Below are 22,557 nucleotides of genomic sequence, written 5' to 3'. Positions count from 1 at the left end.
CCTGCTCCCTCTTTGCCTTCCACCACGATTGGAAGCTCCTCTACGTAAAACACCTGCTCCCTCTTTGCCTTCCACCACGATTGGAAGCTCCTCTATGTAAAACACCTGCTCCCTCTTTGCCTTCCACCACGATTGGAAGCTCCTCTATGTAAAACACCTGCTCCCTCTTTGCCTTCCACCACGATTGGAAGCTCCTCTATGTAAAACACCTGCTCCCTCTTTGCCTTCCACCACGATTGGAAGCTCCCTGAGGCCACCACTGAAGCAGAAGCTTCTATGCTTCCTGTACAGCCTGCAGAACCGTGAGTCAATTAAACTTCTTTTCTTTATAAATTACCCAGTCTCAGGTATGTCTTTATACTAGTGTGAGAACAGGTTAATTCATTCACTAAATATCCTTTCTTAGCTGAATTCCTAGGGAAAAGCACCACTGATGAATTATAAAGCTTACCACAAGCTTTGATTCCACGATTAATGCTCATTCTATAGTAGCTAGAGAAATAGTTTAAGATACCAACAAGGCACCCCAAGGTGCCATCAAATTAAGCCTCCGTGAAAATGGTTAAGATGAAGAATAAGAAATATTAGTTATTATCATTTAATCACTTACTGTGTAACCTAAGTTCCGAATTAAAGGGTTCTTGGTGGATGTGTTTTTGAAGACAAGGCTGCTTTGATTCTGTGGGAGTTTTAATATTTACATCCGTTTCATTATGTAAGATAAAAACCACTTTAAATTGTTACCAAGAAATATAAATTATGAAGTAATGTATGTGGCAGAAATCCTCACCTTGTCCTTGACCTTTAACCTCTGGTTAATGGGGTGAGGGCGGGCCTTTAGGAATGGCCAAGAATGACATGATATTGAGGGACTGGGGCAGGAAACAATTTAAAAACAATTGAATTTACATATAGTTAATGAGTATACATTTTAGAATATACAAGGAACATCTGTTACTATACTCATGGTATATATACACTGGAAAATTAATTTAAAAATAAATCAGAATGGTTTGGTTTTGGATTTGTTATAGGCATTTGTCCCAATGCCTATAATGTTAAACATCCAACAGTCTTTCAGGATGCCATGTGATCCCAGCAGGGCCACAGACTCATACATGAAATCTACCTTCAGCTCCTTCCAGACCAACGGGGTTGAGACGATGGAAGTGTGAGTCCACTGTGTTGTTAGACACGTAGTGACCAGGGCCACAGACAGGTTGAGCCCATTTCTGTGGAAGGGAAGAAGAGAACGGCCTATTTAGAACTGTAGAGGAAAGCCAGGCTTCAAGGAGAAGAGGCGTTTGAACTGCATCTTCATCTTTTATTAGGATTCGAATCCAGAATGAAAAGAAAGGAAATGTTGAGCCTGAGCTAAGGACTGGGGCAAGAGTGTAAGCTGCCAGAAGGGGAAATAGTAGGAACTTGAGTTAGGATGAGTTGTGAACAGGTGTTGGCTTTCAGTGTCTAGCTCGAGAGCTAGGCTGTTACTTCCTGGGTCCTGGGGAGCAGGTGAACTACATGAGAGTAAGGACGGTGTTGACAGAAATCTGAGTCTGTTAGCGTTTAGTGGGGCACAATGGAGGGTCCCGCAGCAGGGAGGCTGGGAGAAGTATTGTGACTGTCCCCATGGAGTAACAGCTCTCTACCCTGACTCAGAGAACAGATGCTGAATGACAAGGGTAGTGGGTGGGTTTCTTCCATAGAAGTGGAGGAGACCTGCTAGAACCAGATCCTGTTATTGGTGTGGATCATTCAACACATGCAGAGCCAGTCCTAGAGAGGGCCTCAGACAGTTCTTCTTATTGAAAGGGACACATTTTACCCCTTGAAACTGAACGACCATGTTTTCTGTAACAGTGTCATCAAAAGGATATTTGGTAAAAAATTGTGCTCAGCAGGTTTAGGTGAATTTGTCAAGTCTGGAGTTTTTCAGGCACAATACAATCTAAGAAGAAAAGCACCACCAACAAATCCAGTAAGAATGTTTCTTTAGGGTCTCAAGAGGTGAATGATGAGACTAGGTTTGAGTCTTCAGGGAATTCATAAAACATGAGAAAGAAGACGACTAGTGATTATCAATCTACCTACACATCAATGCATTGAATATATTATCTCTAATCTTCATAAAAATGCAAAATCAATTATGACTCATTCTACGGTTGTGGAAATTGTAGTTTGGAGTAAACAATTAGTCAAAGGCCACAGAACTCACAAATGTTGAAACTGAAGCTTGACTTTTGGTCAGACTGACTCTTAAAATCTCTCTGCTGGAACTCCTTATTTCAAGGAGATTAGAATCTTCCTCAACTTCTATTTATGGAGATCATTAGAACACGCAAAAATACAAAATTCATGACAGTGCAGTCTACACAAGAGCATTGAGGGTAGTATTTGAAATAAAATTCTGTGATTTTAAAATTCCTTCTTTGCATGTTTCTCCCCTGCTTCTACTAACAGTGTTCTTATTAGAGAAAGTCAGAGAGAAAAGCATTAGTCATAGCTTAGTTTTGCATTTCAAAATTTAGCTGTGATTATCAGGAGCCAAAATTTGGAGAAATTAGCATCCAGTTTATCTCCAAATTACAGGATTTCATAGACTGTTAGACGAACTGGTCCCCTTTGTCTTCTACATCCCAATTCTATCCCAGGGAAGGGAAATCAAAAGTCTTCGTGGATTAGTTGTACGTGTAAGATTTTTTCCAAAGAGTTGGAGAGAAGCAAGTGTTAGATGTGGGTGTGGGTTTTCTGATCCCATTGGTAACTTCCAACTCTTCCTAGAAAGGGAGAAGTCGTAGAAGTTAGGGATAGAAACTTCCTTAATGTGAAGGAGTCCAAGAGCCGGAGAACTTATGTCAAGCTTTTAAAGCATGTAGCCGAGGGATTATTAGGGACTACTTACTACTTGAAATCTTGTTGAGATTAACATCTGCCTTCCCTTTCTCTTAATGCTAGGATATTTTGATTTCACAGATTCAACCCCTTAATGGATACAATGAGAAATAAGAGAATAGGGCTGGGGGTTTCGGGTAGCTCTTTACAGTCTAATTGTTGGTCAGGTACATTTTCTGGGAGGAAGAAACACTGGCATGTGGTGTAAAGAAAATTGTCCTAGCAGACTTGGGTTATTAGATTTCCTTTTTTTGTTTCCTGTTTTTTGTTTTTTGTTTTTGTTTTTTTTTAATTGAGATAGCATCTCACACTGTCACCCTGGCTAGAGTGCAGTGGTGCGATCTTGGCTCACTGCAACCTTCTCCTCCTGAGTTCAAGGGATTCTCCTGCCTCAGCCTCCCGAGTAGCTGGAATTACAAGCACCTGCCACTATACTCAGTTAATTTTTTTGTATTTTTAGTAGAGATGGGGTTTCACCACGTTGGCCAGGCTGGTCTTGAACTCCTGACCTCATGATTCATCTGCCTCAGCCTCTCAAAGTGCTGGGATTACAGGGGTGAGCCCCCGCTCCCAGCCAGTTATTAGATTTCTTAGACAAACAATCTTGACTTCTCTGGGTCTCAGGCGACTTACCTATGTGCTGCTGGGCCACTATGTGAAGATAGGAGCCTTGTTCCAAGTCTTGTCTGAAGTTATTTCCCTATCTGGGATCCTGTGAGAAGGGTCTAGAAGAAATATGAATATGCACCAGAGTGGAGAGTGAGTATCCCTCTGTAATGGTTTTGTTTTTCAGTTTACCTGAAAGGAGAATGGTAAGGTCAATCAAGGGATGGTCGAGGGAAAACCTGCATGGTAGTTCCCTAAAAAGTTCCACATCCTTTAGTAGCATCCTCCCTCATCTGGGGCAGTGGGCTGTAACCACAGACCTTAACAGATCCACCTTGAACCTCAGGCCTGTCTTGTCACGCCTTGAGTCTCTCACCTGCTTTGAATAGCCTCCATGTCCATCTCTTTACTGCCCCAAGGCCTCCCCCTGGCTGCTTTCTTTCCTCCTTCCCCTGTGCCTGACACATTGTTGGAAGGTCACTTCCCAGTTTGTCCAAGGTCCCGGCTCTGGTCATCCTCGTTCAGCCTTCACAGTGAAGCCCAGGCCTGGTTCCGACCAAAGTGGCAGGTTCTCATCTTGTTGAAAGGGGCGTCAGAAATTTAGCTCCAAAGGATGGAGACGAAATTTGGATTTCTATAGTCCAGATATTTAGAACGACTTTGTGATTCCTTCAGGGAGGTTGTTGGACCTGACTAGAAATAGTCGTTTCTCGCCTCATTGTGAGCTACTCCCCTTGCTAAGTCCTCAATGGCGCACCTTCTTCTGGTTCAGTCCCAGGCTGTGTGCTCTGCGTGTGGGCTCTCTTGCTGCCTGACACTTAACGTTCTGCCCGACCTGCTGTTCCTTGTGAGGTCTGACTTGATTATTTCAGTGCAGGTGATGCTGAAATTCCTCTTTGAAATTCCTGATCCTTGTCACATGATCACTGAACGCAGAGCTCCTGTGAATCTACCTGGGGAGGACGTCAGGTGACGCCAGCACCTTCTCCTGTGCGAGACAGCACTGACCTGTGATGGGTCGGGGGAGAAGGAGTGCAGGTGAGCAGATGTGCACAGCACAGCTCCAGGATCCTTTGAGAAAGCAGGAACCGAAAGCCCAACCTTACTCCCAAGGCTCAGTTATTAAAACTTACTGCTTGTCTTAGCATGGTGCTTGGTACACTGCAAGCCAGCCCAGGGTGGCTCTGACCAAGGCTTCCTGGAAGAAGAGTCTGATGAGCCTCCTGAAATACAAGTACCATGGGATATAGAGAGACAACCAATGGGCCAGTCCCATGGAGAATCTGCCATTACGAGGACAATGTAGATTGCCATCTAGGAGGAGGTGAGTGCCTAAACCTTCTCAGAAGCAGCTCTCCTGGGAGCCCAGGCTGGTGTCGGTGTGGTATGCATGTGGAGGTAGCTTCTGTGGGCAACATTGTTCTCTGTCTCTGCTTGAAGAGAACCACAGTGTCTGGTCCAATAAAGTATGGCTTAGAGCAGGAGTTTGGGGTTCAGATGCATCCCCCCGGGATGCCTTGGAAGGAACTGGCTTTGGAGGTCATGACAATTCCTCTACTGCAAGGAGTATTTCTGGCTTCCAGCCCCAACAATGAGATGGGAGCTTCCAGGGTGACTTTGAACACTAAAAATCACCCACGAGCTTCTGGAGATTTTGCTAGGAAAGGTGGCCCTGCGGACGGAGTGCTGGGTGTCCTGGAGTCTCACAGTATTTAATAACAATGTTCAAAGTGGCTGTGATTTATTTCCACATTGGTTTGGAGCCAGCAGGACACATTGTTTACATGCATATTGTTCTTGAGCTTCTGAAGTATCTTTGGGGACAGCCTCATTGCCCTCCCGTGAAGAGGAGGCCTGCAAACATGGGGACTAAGCCATTGTCATTTTCCCACCTCCGCGTTCTAGAACATATCTGATGATCAGAAACACAAATTTCATTCTGCTTGTTCCATAAACACCTGCCTGTTATCTTTTTCCTTCTGGCATCTTTGGAAAAAGCTGATCTGAGATCATCTACACTTTGCTCCTTGATGTCCCAGGCTTTCAGAGACCACCTGGATTTTCTGTATATCATGTTCTAGTCACATGATTATCAGTGTACATCTCAGATAATCTGCCTTAATTTGAATTGTAAAACCCTACGACTTTCTGTATGTAGGGTTTTACAATCTGTAATCAATGCAGCAGCTCCCCGGGCCTTTGTGCTACAGTACATTTGCAGGTATTATTCGATCAAGGGGTTAGACACATTTACATGATATATTTTACTGTGTGTGTTCACGTGTATATGATATTTGTGTTTTTTTATTGTAAAGATTTTGAACATGCCTATTAAACGTAGTCACTGTAGATCTTCATTTCAGAAATATCATCTTTGACCTAAAAGTAAAAATTTAAGGTATGCTGATTTAAAGAACATAGTTCTTTTTATATACAGTGGCTTTGAACATATCATATTTAGTGAATTGGGTGATAATGATCAAATTTTTAAAATAGGGAAACTGAGGCCTAAAGCAATGAAGTGACTGGGTCAGGGTCATATCCCTAACACAGGACAGAGCCTGAATTTGAACCCAGCTCTCAGGTTTCTTCATTAGACTATGTCCAAGAAATAACACTTCTAACCTAATAAGTGAACATTTATGTGGTAGGCAGCACTTTCCAGTTTACTTGGCATTTCTGAAATCCTCCTTCAAGCTTAACGACAAAGTGAACAGTGCTATTCTTAATCCCAACGAGGAGGAACTTTTTGCTGAGGGCTACACAGCTGGGAACCAGGACAGCCAAGACTAGCATCCATTTATTTTGATCATACGCACTTTGGTTTGGTTTTATGTTTGTTTGTTGCTTTTTTCTTTATCGTTTTCCTCACTGTCTCTCTCTTCCCTCCTCATGCCCTTCCTCTCTCGGAGATCACTTGTTTACCTCATCCCAATATCCTCCAGAAAATGAGGAGGAAATACACATTTTCCAACTCCATGTCCAGAGGAGGACTTTTTCCAATAGCATAATAATTATGCCTCAATTCTTTCTTTTCCAATTGTAAAAGTAGCATGTGCTCATTTTGTAGGAAATTTAGAAAATACCAAAAAGTCTAAAGAAGAACATACGAATCCCATTATCTCATCATCCCCAAATAACTACTAGTAATCTCTATACATTCATTTATTTACATATGTCCATGTCTCTTGTCATCTATGTTTCTATCTATCTAGCCATCCTATCCTCTATTTGCATATCATTTATTCATGTTTCTATATCTCTATAATTGTTTTTACAAATTTCAAATCATAATAAATATGTGTTTTATTCATAAATGTGTAATAAATAGTGGCCTGTGTAAAAAATAGTTTTCAGAATAGCTACTGATATGATTTACTTCATCAATTCTTTTGTTGGCTGTGTCTGTTGTGTCCATTACTTTTCTTTTGTGATAAATAACATCACAGTGAACAACCTTATAAGATGCCCTTTCTATTCCCTCAAGACTCAGGTGTCTTCTCAGGTTGCTTATGAGTTAGTTTTTCTTTTGAACACTGGGGAAGTATGTGTGGTACTGGGGCCTTGGTGAGTGCTTCAAGGACAACGTTGGCAGCAGAGAGACCATTGGATGCTCTGCGGCCCACAGCTTTGCTGGTTTCGATGAGCTCTTGCCCCCATCAACTTCCTAAAAGCAGTTACCAAAGTCCCTGTTAGAATACCAAATGGACAAGGGCTTGGTGTTAGGAAATGAGTTCCTCTGCTTTTGACTCCAGTTAGATAGAAGGGCAGGTCCTGATTCCTCCAGGGGCATAAGCGTCAGAAGCTGAAAACTGGCAACCAGAATCCAGAGGCTTTCGCACAGTATTGATTCACTCTTGGGAAGGCAATATAACTGATACTCCAAGTTTCTTTGTTGTGTGCTTAGCCTAGTGTGATAAGTCTTATTTCCTCATTCAACAAATATTTATAAGTACCTGCCTCTGCGAGACATGCAGTTGGTTGCCTGACATTGTACTAAGCCCTCCTTGACTTTCATTATGTCCTCTATCCTTCACAGCAACTCTGAGAGGGAAGTCCTCTAACACTCAGTGTTTTCAGGGTAAGAAAACGGAGGCTTAGCAATGTCAAGGAATGCGCTCCCCCGATCACACAGCTCGTAAGGAGTAAAGCTGGGATATGAACCAGGCTCTTCTTCCTAGAGGCTTCTCAAGTTAGCACTGTTCATTTTGGACTGGATGATTCTCTGGGGTGTGTGTGTGTGTGTGTGTGTGTGTGTGTGTGTGTGTGTGTGAGAGAGAGAGAGAGAGAGAGAGAGAGAGAGATAAAAACAGAGAGAGGGAGCTGCCCTGTGCCTTGTAGAGTACATAACAGCCTTCTTGGCCTCTACTCACTGGACATCTTCAGGAGTTTGTCACCGTCCCCATTTGTGACAACCAAAAACATCCCTGGGGGCTGAACCACCCCAGTTGAGAACCACTGGTCCAACTCTTTATCCCTGCTTTAACCACCATGCAGTGTTTCATCTCATGGGAAAATAAATTTTATCTAACAAATGCAGTTCGGTAGAAAATAGTTTCTCGTGCCTTCCTGGGAGGAGGAGTGGTAGAAGGTGAAACCGTGTTTACTGGCCTACCTCACCCACAGGCGGGAAGGCAGTTTTTCTTCTCAGTGTGGGTAATTTCATTCCATTCTTCAGAGAAAGCACATTTTTTTTCTCCCATCAAGTGACACGCTGGTCAAAATAGGAATCTTTTTATTAACATTCTGATCATTAGATAATTGTATGCGTGCCCATCTCTATGCACCAGATTGCTCCCTTTTCCTTTCCCAAGTTGCCTCCATGTTTCCCAATCACTTCCTACCTGGCCCTAGGGGAAGACAGCAGTGTGTGAAAATGCCGACTCTTGCTTCCAAGTTATTGTGAAGAAGAAAGAAAGTTTACAAGAGTTGAAAAAGTCAGTCCCTGAAATTAAATGACAATTGCTTCTCCTTAGTTGTCCAGAGAGGAACCAGAAGTTGCCAAGATTTCTGTCCAAATTGGTCATTAAGGAGGTCTGATGCCACTCGAATATTACCACCAGAAACTGCAAATTTCATTGCTACGTGGGTCTGAAAGCCCCTGTTCTGCATTCAAATATAGCTGCAAGCAGCTGTGATAGAAAATTGGTCATTTACCAGTGCTTAATGACTAATGCCCTACCCAATCTGAATTAGCAAGATTTATGACAGAATTGCATTGTGCGGCTGAACTCCCTGCTGTTCTCAAAGAAATCGCAAGCATCCGATGTGAGGGAGAGAAAGTGTTGTCTGCGCCTGATGGTCGAGGTCAAGCATTTATTCTCCACCTTAGAGGGACAGGGCCTGGAGAACCTTCCATCTCCTGACCCGTTTTAGAATCAGGCTGCACATCTGCAGCATTGACCCAAGCAATCATTCCTGAGGGTCATCCTAAACAACCCTGGTTGAAAGGTATCTATGGTCAACTCCAACTTGAGTTTGCCAAGGCAAAGAGATTCACTTTCCTTATTCAGGCCAGATTCCAGCTCATTTCTTTCTTTTCTTTTTTCTTTCTTTCTTTCTTTTTTTTTTTTTTTGAGATGGAGTCTCGGTCTGTTGCCCATGGAGTGGTGCAATGTTGGCTCACTGCAACCTCTGCCTCCTGGGTTCAAGTGATTCTCCTGCCTCAGCCTCCTGAGTAGCTGGGATTACAGGGAAGCACCACCATGCCCGGCTAATTTTTGTATTTTTAGTAGAGGCGGCGTTTCACCATGTTGGTCAGGCCGGTCTCGAACTCCTGACCTCATGATCCACCCACCTCGGTCTCCCAAAGTGCTGGGATTACAGGCTTGAGCCACCGCGCCCAGCCAATTCCAGCTCATTTCTTCTTACCCTTAGGGACTACACAGAGAAAGATGACATAAAGTGAGATGCACTGTAAGGAGTAAGAGCTTTGGCAGGGAAGTCAGGCTGCCTTGGTGCTAACCCTGGCTCTGTCACTTGAGAAGCCTTGAACGTTTCCTCATCTACAAAATGAAGACACTGAGAATATGTCTTCATGGAAAGTGGGTAGGATTGAGTGACTTAAGCCACATAAAGCTCTTAGAACACTTTTTTGGATCCTGGTGTGGGTTCAATAAATGTTTGCAGCCACCATCCTCATCAGCATCTTCATCTTCCATAAAGGAAAGGCATGTTTTTAAAGGATAATAGTCTTTTAAACATGTAGACCTGAATGTTTGATTGATTCACTGGTAGATTTCTTTGTCTACTCTTTTAATCATCCATTGACATAGTCACTTAGTCTGTATTCCTTATTTGTTAATGAATATGTTTCCCACACTGAATTAGGCTCTGCAGAAACAGAGAGAAGAAAGAGACATTGCCTTCGCATCCCTCGGGGACTGCTGGGAAAATCAGCATGAGCCAGGTGGGCTGCGGTGCATTGTGTGAGGAACCGATGTGAAGGTGTGTGTGGCCCTCACTGAACAGTGGGGCTGGGAGGGTGGCAGTGCTTTATGGCAACACTGGCAACTCTGGCAGAAACACTCTTTGGCACCAGAAAACTGAGCTATGTTATTTAACCCATGGTAACAGACCTGTGAAGTACATTTTATTATTTCCATTTTACTGAGGAGGAAGGTAAGGCTCAAAGTCTACATGCCACCTACTAGTGGTAGAGCTATGCTCACACCTAGACTTGGCTCCAAGTCAAGGACAGCCCAGCTCACTGTACCTCTGGATGAATGGGGAGGGGTAGAAATTCAACACAGAGTTTCCCAAATCAGAGACTCATATTCCTTTTGCTTCATAATCTCATTTGAATGAGCCAAGCATCCATGCCATCATCTAGTAATAATTTTCAATATGCACATTATATTATACTGGAAGCAAAGAATATAGATTGTGTAGGGAAGAATGTAGAGGACCACCATCAGCAACCCTCTTGATTCCCTTCTCTACCCAGGATTGACCTCTGCTTGCAGTGCATTCTGTGTTCTTTTAGGTCTTTTTTGTGCACTTACAAAACAGACATGAATATACTTATATATACACACTTCACCTATGTCTTCTTTAACCACACAATAGACCTTTGAGGGCTTATAAATGGACAGACAAGGCAATGTTTCTCTCCATTTTTTAAACCAATTTAACCTTCCTGCATGGCCAAAAATTATTTCTATATTTCTAGGGCAAAAGCTCCCTCCATCAAAAGAGCAGGATACTATCATAACCTGAGGGCATGGCCGGGGTTAGCTGTGAGTGAGGGGAGGCCACATTGTTGCCCAGTGAGACAGGGCCATCCATCTTTAGCTCACATCTCCTGAGAGCAAAGGATGCCCCCTTTGCAAGTGTCTGCTCTTGTGGAATCGGTGAATAATGCATTGTTTCTTTTTGATGCCACACACCCCAGAGCCAGGTGGCAAGCTCATGACAGGCAGTTTTTTGCTCCTGGAATGCTTTGGTCCCAAGCCACAGGAGGTGGTCCACTGGGGGACCCGCACCTGTCAGATTGCAGGCATTGTCATTGATTAGACCACTCCTCCAGGCTGGCTGGAGCCATGCGTGCATCTCAGAGAGGAATGGACAAAGGCTTCCCAGAACAGATGTTGCTGCTGGAAGCAAGAAAATTTCCCTCACTGCCTAGCACTGCTGGCGCCCAGCTGGGCACAAGAGCCAGGCTTCAGCCACACACACACCCTGGGCTCCAGGCCCCTTGCAGGTAGCCAGACATGCAGAGGCTGACAGATGAAAGGCTGCTCTCCAGATGTCCCCTGCCGAGGGTGAGGTGGCCTGTCCAGAAATGTGTTTGGCAGCTGCTGAAAGCCCCTTCTCCCTGCTGTTGGCTCACAGTTCCTGCAGGGATAGGAGAGAGGCTAGCATTAAAGTCTAAAGAGAAGGCATTAAAGAGAATTTAAAGGGAATTTGTGCCCTCACTCATATTGATACAAAGCTGACAATGGGATGCACCTTCTTGTTATCACATTAATGACATTTTATAACGTAATGAGAGCCACAGGATTCTACTAACATGTACTTCTGATAATGTCACCCATCCATGGCTTCCCAGTGATGCCAAGACAGAATTCAACTTGTTCAGATGGCTTCAGCTTCAAAATGGACAATTCCACACGCCCTTAGCTCACATGTGTAAATAGAACGTGGTTTTTAAAAATTTTCTGTCGCTTCCATAACCTACCTTATGAGTGCTCACTCTTGTGGGCAGTAGAAAAAAGTGGAATTCCCAGATGAGGAGTTTGTAGCCTCTTTTAGTTTGAATACATACTTTTACTTCGAATATTGACTATGAAAAAAATTCAGCTCTTTCTCATTATTTCAGTGGCTGCTTTTAGCTATTGTAGTATCTTGTAAATGCGAAGTGACTGTGCCTCCCTGGGGTCACCCATGCACACCATGCCGGTGTTGTCTGTGTAAGGTCCCTATTGGCTGCATGGATAACTCAGCTTGTTGCCTCGGCTTGCCCCTTCTGGGATGTGGTGACCTGGGAAGAGATGGATAAATAAACAAAAGAAGAAATGAAAGTGCTGTTGTGAGCCAGGGATATGTGGAAGCAAGGGGTCGCTGGGCTGTGCGAGTAGCTTGACTTAGTGGAGATTCATCAGGAGCCTGGAGGGGCACCGAGGAAATGGGGATCCCAGACTCTCGCTGGGGTTACAGCCCGAAGACCTTGAACGCCTGCATTCTCGGCATTTTGATGCCATTTTTTTCCTTCTTGTTTTCTTCTCCCCCCCCCCAATTTTTTGTTTGTTCCTAGAAATATGACCAGAAAGTATGCAGTCACTGTTAGCCACCGCACCCCGCCGGGGCTGAGCCTCACAGCGCGCTGGGCCACTGCAGTAGACACTTCTCTGAAAATCTGGCCGGGAGCAGGGAAGGGGTGGGAGGTACGGGCCGAGGTCGTGGTTTCGCAGCGTGGGCAGTTGGAAAGTTCAGGACTGTCATCTCCTGCTTTGTGAATCCGCACAGCCGACTTTGACCCAGGCCCACCTAGACAATTGTTTCTGTAAAATGTAATTAGGAATAGTAAGATCGGTGTCCACTATTTCCACAGCAATGGGTAACAGGAAGGAGGCTGGGCTGCCTTTTCCTTACTACATTATCCCATGTTGTCATAATGCTTTTCTTAATAAAATAGGCTCACATCAACTTGATAAGAAAGAAAAACTTCAAACCAGGGTTATTAGTCCCTGTAGCTTTCTCTGAAATTAAATAAATAACACACTAATAGCCAACATTCGTTGTATGTTATTCACTCTCCTAAGTACCTTACATTCATTCACTTGCTTCATTTCCATAACAACCCTATGAGATGGGTCTTCTTATGCCATTTACAGAGGAGGACACAGAGAGGTTAAGCTGATTCCCTGGGGTCACACAGCTAGCAAATGGCAAAATCATGCTTCCAACCTGTTGGTCTGACTCAGAGTCCGTGCTCCTAACAGCTTTCCTATATTGTCTTTCAAGAGAAAACGGAATTATGCCATTCCCAGGACAGTGACCCTGATGGCAGGTGGGTTTGCTGGCAGTAAGCTGAAGGAGGAAGAGGGTGACTCTCTCTACCTGCCTTGGGAGGGAAGTAACTCCACCTTGCAGGATTTACAGGAAACCTGAAGGCTCTCCGAAGCAGCCCCTAGGAGAAGCTTTATAAACTGACTTTCACCAGTGCCACGAGGCCTGGCTTCCCTAAAAACAGTTCCAGAGAAGGCCTTCCTTGTGTTTGGGGCACAAGGCCCTGCTGGTGACCAGGAAGGATGCTCTACAGTGGGGCAGAGGCCATGCCACTCAGGGTAGCCCAACCAGAGTCAACTCTGAAGTGTGAACGAAAGCACGTGTGGTACAGACCACACGGCGAGGGCTGGGCCCGCTGCACCAGCCCAGCGGGGCTCCCTGAGAGTGGTGTCCACCTGCTCGTGGGCCCTGTGGCTTCTTGAGGGCATCTGTTCTGTCCAGCTATGGCCCCCCTGTTATAATAAGAGGTCTTAAACAGAGAGCAGTCAGCATTCCTGATGGGCACAGGGCCTACATGCACACCAAGACGTGCTTGTGTATTCCACTACTTCTCACATACATGGAGAAAAGGGTAAGGAGCATAATATGTGTTCAGTTCCACCCTTACCAGGTGTCACGTGGCCCAGGGGATGCTCTCACATAGGTGGCCACGTTCGTTCCCATCACCCTCCTGGGAGGTGGTGTTCTCAGCTCCATTGCCTCCGAGAAAGAATCTTCAAGACCTAGGATTGCCTCTGAGTGACCCAGCTGATAGATGTGGGAACAAGGGTAAGATTTCAGTTACCACAGACCCCAGAGCCCTGACTTCTCCCCACTGTCACGTTGATGTTCTGGGAACCTTGAGGAATCCCCGAGTACAGAGTACAGAGGGTGATCTAGAGAGGTTTTACCTTCCTCTTTCAATGGGACATCAGAGCTTCCCAAAGCCGAACAATAAGGCAGATAAGGCTCCTTCTCCTGTGGTGGTGGGGGGGGTGGGAAATGAAACTTGATTTCCACTGGGCCTATTAATTTCCCACCTCTGCTTTATAGAGAAATATGACACAATGGAAGAAAAATTTAAAAGAAAATAAGTGCTCACACCCTCTGTGGCTGACTCAAAAATGTCTCCGAGTGCCCTGTATTTATAGCTGGAAAGAGCGGAGAGGAGCAGCTGCTCGCTGTTATTTCGAAGAACTTCAGGCTTCCGACCAAAATAGTCTCTGAACTTTTGAAACTCATTCTAATAGTCTCGAGGAGGAGTGAACCAATATCCTAGAATTTGAGAAGATATTTTTAGTTTTGAAAGGAACGGTGCCCTCCCCTCCCTCCATCACTCTTTCTCACGCTGCCTGTTGAGCTTTGTGTTTTACCAAGGGGTGGGGGCACGCAGAGGGCCGGTGCCCAGGGAAATTGGATTAGGGTTCCATTAAGTAAAAACAAACAGAGAGAGAGAGAAAGAAAGAAAAGAAGACCTCAAAATATGTATAAATTAAAAAATGTTCCATTGAGTCAAGAAATAATTTAAAATATGTTCATCAAACTAAAAAAATATATAAGAAGGCTGTTTTTAAGCTTAATAAAAGTGCTTATTAAAATAGATTTGCAGATGCTATGGCCCATATGCATCGTGCATATCTGTGTTCCCTATATGCATATATTAAGCGCAGCATGTTCTATGCCATATGCATCTATTCTTTCCTTTAATAAGGCAGTCCTGGTGATAGATGAGGATGAATCACAGATCATCGAGTCCATTGAGTGCCATCCTCAACCTAAAAGCTTTATTCTTCCCCTCTTCTTAACCCAGACATGAAGCCCATCAGCAAGTGCTGCTCGTTCTACACCTAAACTCGATTTCAGGGCTCTCCTCATGTCCTTCCCTGCACTGCTGTGTCTGGTCCAGGCCGCCTCTGGCTCCCGCCTGGGTCGCTGCAGCCAATTCTAACTAATCTCATCTCTTCCACTCTTGATTCCCCCAAACCAGTAACTGTGGTGGAGTTGGGGTTGCTTTTTATGCCCTTTGAGGATCAAAGTCCTGATTTTGGTGAAGACATCATCATCGTCCCTTCAGAACAGTTTTTCCTCCATTGCATTAACCTTGGTGGGGCTAGAGGTTGAGGATCCACCCCGGCCCCACACTTCTGCCGAGGGGTTTGTGTGTGATCCAAGCTAAGCACTCAGATGCTGACTCCCAAACTGGAATCTTGAGCAAGGGTGACAAGAACCGGGACTATTGGAGGCTGAGGATCAGCTCCTTCCTGCTGCTGAGATGCTCAGAGAGCTTTTCTAAGAGCCAGTTTTTCAGAGGTTTTATCCCTTCAGATTTCTTCATTTAGCCAGAATTAAATCCTTTTGTTTTGAATCAGAAAGCCTTAACCAATCCAGAAGTCTACTGAGAATGTAGTGAGGAAACATTATTTTTCTCCTTATGAGTTCAGTGGTGTCCCAGTGTGCTAAGAATAAAATCCAAGCATTGCAGGGTGCTGGACAATCTGGCCCTGTCTATGTATCCAGTGTGACATTTGATGAACATCTAGTAGGCTCATTTTATAGACCAGGAAGGAAATTGAGGCTCAGATGGGTTAAACAACTTACACTAAGTAACGAAATTATAAGCAATGAAGCAGAGGCTGAAATCTTTCTGATGACATAAATCTTTGCTCTTTCCTTCACTTCATAGGATATATGGTTTCTTTTCTCACTAACTTATTCCCTACAATCAGAGCAAAGAAACCCATATATACAATGTTTCTTATGGCAAGATCATTTTTAGAGACCCTGGAAGAGTGTATATATGTTTCTTCCATCCAACTCAATGGGTGTCAAATGACCCCAAACTCCAAATTCCTTGAAAGCTTACCTTAATATCCAGTTACTTGTTTAGTTTGTATAACATCTTTGAAGATGCTGTGCAAATTTTTTTAATTACATGGAAAATTATGTTTGCAACAGAGCAATTAGGGAGGAATTAGTTCAATATGGTAGCATTTGGGGGCATGTAATAGGCATGGCGGGATCTTGTTGTAGATCATCAAATATTTGTCCCTTTGGGTGAAAGGGCATTGTGAAATTCTCCCACACTTATAATCCCTAGTTTTCCTTTCTCTGTTACATTATTTGCATAAAATGGAAAGAAGACTTTACAGGAACCAGGGCTGAGAACAAAGTGGGCCATGTCTCACTCTTTTAGCTCCTGCCAAATAATCTGTAAATTATAGTCCATTGCTGTTTTTTCATTAATTGCACATATTCTTTTTCATTTGGCTGCAAATTCCATCACTTTGGCCAAAAATGTGTACTTCTGTGACAGCACAAAGTAAGCACTTTGAAAGGACAGGCAGTTCAGAAAGAGTAAGTAATTATACCAAGAAAACCAAATGCAAGAGGACAATAAAGCTCCAAGATTGAAATGAGAGAAAAAGATGAAATAAAAAGAAGTCACCTTATCATGTTTTATGTGAATAGATTGATAAACGGTGCAAGCTTTAAAGGCCAGATGTGCTGGCTAGCTCTTCTTTCCCCGTCTTCCGTCACATGTCCATGTCTGAGTGGTGACATTCTTTCCTTTCATACTTCTTTCCAGATGCAATGGAGGCACCCAGACTTGAGGATGCAGGATTCAGTCCACCCCTGGTAAACACTGGACTCACTAGGGATAAGTCTTGAGTGCCGGGGGTACCACTGACTCCGTGCCTCCTACGTGTGAAACACCTCACTCTGCGTTTACTGCTCTCAGTAGCACTGTGTCATAGGCATCATTGTCCCCATGAGGTTTTTCAGAAGAGAAAACTAACAATTAGTAACTCCAGTGGATTTTCCCAAGAACTCACTGGGCAATTTGGTAGGATCAGGTGTAGACCCTGGTCTGTGTGATGCCAGGGCTGGGCAGACACGCCTGCTGAAATTCTGAACGTCATCCATTTGTCTTCCTGCATTGGAAACCTTGAGAGACTATTGGACGGGATGGGGAATTGCCTCAGCACACTCTTCCAAAGACGACTTTCGATTCATGTTTCAGATCCACCTATTAAAGTCCTTGCAAAAAAAAAGTTATTTGCAAGGGTGGGGAGGCCAAGTATGGTGGAGATACTGTCTTGATTGTGCTGTACTGTCCAAATGTACAAACTGTACATTGGAAGGGAGAATTTCACTATACATAAATTATATCTTAATTATAAAAATAGAAACAAGTATCTCATAATTTCTATGTCTTGAGAAACAAAAACCAAAGATTGTGATGATTGACCTCATGGCTTAGCAGAGTTCGGGTTCCCATCAGGGGAACGCGAATCATCATTAGAGGGACAGGATCATCAGTTGCTCTGTCTGTCATCCCCTGAGCTGGGTACCTTTGAAAACCCAATCTTATTGGAAAAAAGTCAGACTTAGAGTTGATTAAAAACAAACAAAAATCCTCTGATCTATGATCTTAGTCCATCCTAGACAGGAGGACTATGTTTGTGTGCTTGTTTTTTTAAACAAACAATTTGCTTATGGTTAGCAGACTGTAAATATTTTGCAGGACATTACTTCCCCATATTTAATCACTTAATTATATGTATTTTAATGGGAATCTAATTTGTAATTTCTAAATAATCAACATCCTGCCGTGTCAGGGCTTCGAGAATAGTGGAACAGTTTCCTTGACACGGTGTACGTTCCCAGTGTATCTCAGAGCCCATTCCAGAGCTCGAACAATACCATTAGAGGTAGTGAAGAGCAAGGTTTTTGTTTCTACTTAACATATCGCCTGTTTCCAGAATGATCAGAGTGGAGAAAGACCAACAATATCTGAACTTCTCAAGCTTGTTGGATCTTTACAGCTTACAAAAACAGAAAACATGTGTGGTGGGCGGAAACATGTACACAAACTCCCAAATGCCCAGTGCTAGTGGACCTGCTATAATGAGGGGTTTTCCCAGAATTATTTCTAAGGCAATATTGTTTTGTATCTCACTGGTATTGACCTCTTTGACCATGCCGAGGGCCTTCCCTCCTTAAGACTTTCCCATGCCATGTCAACGTGAGTTTGTATAGAAAAATTGAGTTATGGTGAGTATTCTGGGAAAACGGGGTTTACTATGAGCATCAGGCTTACATGAACACTGGCAGAGCATGGGAGAAAAGGTCAGGTGCACTCCAGTTGAAAGATGAGAACAGACACTGGGACCTTAGCCGGAAAGGCCAATGGTGGTTGTTCCCACAGGCTTGCCAGGAAACTGCTACAATTTTCAAGAGCTCCTTTGAAAACTCCCACCAGCTGCCGCAGTCTGCATCAGCCACACAGGTGTACCCACACTGCCTGCCCAGTACCCTCTGTGAAGCCCACCTCCACTTCCAGGTCTGGCTGTGTCCAGCTCCAGACAGCTGTGGAGTCAGCGCCACTTCTGCTTCCAGATCCATGTAGGTTTCTCTTGTTGGCAAACCGGGAACCTCATGGGAAAAAGGATGCTAAGAAATAGCATCATTCCCAGCTTCTGCTCCCACTGTAGAGAGTGGGGAGTGGGACAGTGCCTTGACAACAGAGCATCATCACACACCTGCTGTTCCTTCCTCTGGGAACACTGTTCCTCTTACTCTATCCTTCAGGTCTTACTGTACGTGTCATAGACTTGGTGCAGTCTTCCTGGACAACCAAATCTAATGTTTGAGCTTCCTAATTAATCTTTTATAATATTCCAATTTTTCCTTCATAGAGCTCATTATGATTCATTGCATGTATTTGTTGGTTTTATTGTTTATTGTCTAGCTTCATCCTAGAAAATAAGTTTCCATGACGGCAGGTACCAGATCTGCTCGGTTTGCTACTATAAGTCTAATTTCTAGCATAGTACTTAAAAACAAATATATTTTGATCACATTTCTGAATTTTAAATTTTTTCTCAGATATTCTGAATTGTAAATTTTTTCTCAGACATTTCTCAGATTTTCAGATATTCTGAATTTAATTTTTTTCTCAGATATTCTGCCATTCTTTATCATACACAAGGTATATATGCCGATCTAAACAATAAAATAAGAAAAACCATGGAACATCAGTTATTTGCAAGGCAGTCTTCTAGAATCCTAGGGAGGGGCCTACAGATATTAAACAGAATGAGGTTCATGGCTCTGTTTTTAAATAATTTAGTCTTGAACACATTGGTTCCAACATCATTAAGAATCTCACCTGAAGAGAGCCCTTTACTTGTTTCTACTTAAGTTTGATATGGCCCCTATATCTCATAAAAAAATACAGGCCTCTTTTATTTATGTAGTTTATGCAATGGTTTAGAGTAGAGGAGCTTATATTAGCTTTCAAGGTTGTGAACAGGATATATGAGCTGAGAAATTTGGAATTAGTCTGCATAGCCACGGTTTCTGACCAACACAAATACTATTGCCCCAAAACAACAAAAAAAACAGCTTACAACAAGCAGCCTGTGGTGCCGGTGCTGTGGGACATGAAGCTCTATATTACTATTTCGAACAGTTTCAGGCAAGTTTAGGGCAAAAATAAAAGTATGTGAATCTCCTTTGGCTTTGGATGACACAGAAATACTATAACTTCAAGATCTCTATTTTTTTTTCTGTAGGAGGGAGAAGATTCTTTTAAAAAATTGTCTTCATTTAGATGTAGTATTACAGCATCTACCCACCAGGTTAGATGTCTATCTAGTTAAGAGGGGGATTTTAATTAAAGAACATAAAATTTAAATGGTTTGGAAAATGTCAACATGGTTTCCTATTTTGAGCCCAACACAGATGATAGAACAAGAGGGTATAAATGAAAATTAAAGAAAAACAAATTCAGAACAGATGTCAGGAAGTGTTTCTTCTTCTTCTTCTTCTTCTTTTTTTTTTTCCATGCAGAGAATCATGAATATGTGGAATAGCTTACCAGGCAATAGTTAAGGCAAAAAAGAGAGAGGTCATTAAATCAACAATTAGATTTCAAAAACAATGCGATGTGGTGAACCAAATGGTCTTTCTCTTTCCTCATGTTTATATGTTTCAGGATGAATGACATCTTTGGACATCCCTCAAGCCTTCACTATGTAGACCATGCAGAGAGAACTTGCAGATATTGTAATGTCTGTATTCCTGCACTTCAAATGTGAGCTTGTGGAGTGTCATCTTGGAGATTTTCATCTTGGAAATCTTCCACTCAAACACATGTGCTTCAGGAGAAACACGAAGTGTGAAAATGTTAAGTTCCAAGAAAGCACAGACGTGCGTCTAATGAATAGATTTGGAAATGATGGGTAGACACGGACAAGGATCTCATCTACTGCATTTGCTAAATAATCAGACCTAATCTTAACATTTTAGCTCGCTCTACTCGTGGTTGTCCATGTGGCAAGAGGTCATGGAGTGATAACATATCCTCTGTAGTCAGGGCCTATGAAGGGGTGACAGACATCTGCATGTACAGGATACGCCCTGTATTTAATGAGTTTTGTCTTGTGTCCTATGTTGACTTTATCAGGAAGCCCTAAATGTCCCAGACTCAGCCTTTACCAATAAATTACAAAAACTGGCTCGTAGAGCTATTTTTCTGCCATGGTAATTGGCGCTTCAGTCATTTACCTAGCTGACAATCTTGCCTCTACACACAAAAATTTGAACAACCTCTTCTGGTCTTTCCCAAAGGGTCTGCTGACGGGAGGCCAAAAGAGGGGACAGAAAAATTAAAAGTACATCTTTTCACCCTCAAGAAAGGAAAAGATCGCTCTCCGGCCTGAGTCCCAAGGAGTGAACAAGTTTCCAGCTGTGAATGAGAGATAACTTCACATCAGTGCACTTGCTCTGAAAATCAGCCAATCCCTGATAGCCTCACTTGTGTTGTGCTTCTGAAAAGCAGCTGGTCAGCAACAGCCTCGCTCCAGTAACTGCGCTCCTGAAGATCAGCCAATCAATGACAGCTCCAGCTCCTGAAAGTCAGCCTGTCAGTGACAGCCCCTCACTTATAGACGACAGCCAATCTGCCAGTCTTCACCCCAGGGACACTGCTTCTGAAAGTCAGCTAACTCCAGTGACCAGGGGCACAGCTCACATCCTGAGTCCCCTACACTCTCACCTCTGGAACCCACCAGCCTCTCCAGGCTGGATTTCTTCAAACCTCATGCAAGATCAGCTCAGGCTTGATTTGAGAGAGACTGTTCCTCCCTTACAATTTCAACTCTTCCTTGGAGGAAAATGAGAAGTGCCAGGTAAAAATCTACTTGCATAATTTGAAAATGTAACAGTTCCATTAACTATTGAACAGTTGAAAATGTAACAGTTCCATTAACTATTATAGAGATTATCAAAGATATGCCTCACCTTTTATGGCAACTGTGGGTACAAGTAATCAAAACCAGAACAAATTTCCCTTTGCTTTTGTAATACTTTTTTTCTCATGTGAAGACCCTTCCAAAAGCAATTTCAGAAACAAAAGCAAATTTTAGGAAACTCATATTAGGGTTGAAGAAGATGATAAAATTTGATGACAACATCGTTTTTGTTTGTTTGTTTGTTTTGGCCAGAAAATAATATTTCAAGAAGTTGATCAAGAAATTCAATGTAATCCTGAAGTGTGGAAAAAATAAGTTATACCATGAAACATGGTATTTTGTGCTTGAACAAATCAAATTTGAAGAGCAATTCTCAGAGTGCCAATATATAGTCAATAAACTGGTCTATAATGCTAATATTGAGCATAATTTTCAATGAACAAAGAACAGAATAAGTTAGATGTGCAGAAGCTATGTTTTGAGGTAAAGAAACAGAGGCACTAACTGTAACGAATTGTGTAAGGAAGTTCTGTAAAGCAAGGAACTATTAAGAAGCACCAAATCACATATAATAAATATAGTTAAACAAGTATAAAACATAATTATTTCAGATTAGCCACAATTAATGTTTTAGTATTCATATGTCTCTTGCAACATTTTATTTTATTTCAGTTTACATATGTATAGGCAATTAGAAATAACTCAAATTTAACTGGGTGTTCTAGATTTTTATTTGCTAACTCTGGCAACTCTACCTCACTGATACTTAAGACCTATAAATTTTACTGAAATAAAGGACATGTTATCTGATTTATTTTCTCTGTTAGCCACGAAAGAACATGTCATATTGCTTCTGATAACCCAATTCAGTGCAAAACATGCAACTTTAATGACTAGAGAAGTGGAGAGGAGGGATGGTTGATTCTTTTGAATTCTAAGTTTTCCTGGTAATGAGCGAGTTGACTGGGAGGAAGTTAGTTCTCCTTTCTAAGTTTAGAAATACTACAGTGAAAACAATGTATTTTTAATACTTCACTGCTTAACACAACAACTACAAAAAATGGCTGTCTGAGCTGTATGGGGAAAGGGAGGGAGAGAAAAGAGGCAAGGAGGCAGCAAAGCTTTTCATCCTCAGATCTCATATCTAGTTTTTGTTTGTGTCTTTCTTTTGTGTTATTAATTTCAAATACATAAAGCTACTTAAACTGACATAAGAAACCATATTCTAGTAGATGTAACCAGGTTAATAGTTAAATCAGAGTAATTTTAGTAAAATACATCATTTTAATTATATGAGTATTTAAATGCACTT

At 42.7% G+C, this 22,557-nt stretch overlaps 1 long non-coding RNA gene across 1 annotated transcript in view; it reads left to right on the top strand.

The window, feature by feature from the left end:
• Positions 1-21,221, top strand: part of LOC105486534 (uncharacterized) — a 41,903-nt gene extending 20,682 nt beyond the window's left edge. Inside the window, exon 6 of the long non-coding RNA XR_011611433.1 lies at positions 19,988-21,221. This is a non-coding gene — a long non-coding RNA (uncharacterized lncRNA). The remainder of the gene's footprint in view (positions 1-19,987) is intronic.
• The last annotated feature ends 1,336 nt before the right edge of the window (positions 21,222-22,557 follow it).

Source organism: Macaca nemestrina, chromosome 13 (assembly GCF_043159975.1).
Source record: "Macaca nemestrina isolate mMacNem1 chromosome 13, mMacNem.hap1, whole genome shotgun sequence".
Classification (NCBI taxonomy): domain Eukaryota; kingdom Metazoa; phylum Chordata; class Mammalia; order Primates; family Cercopithecidae; genus Macaca; species Macaca nemestrina.
This window is presented reverse-complemented; position numbering and strand designations above follow the sequence as displayed.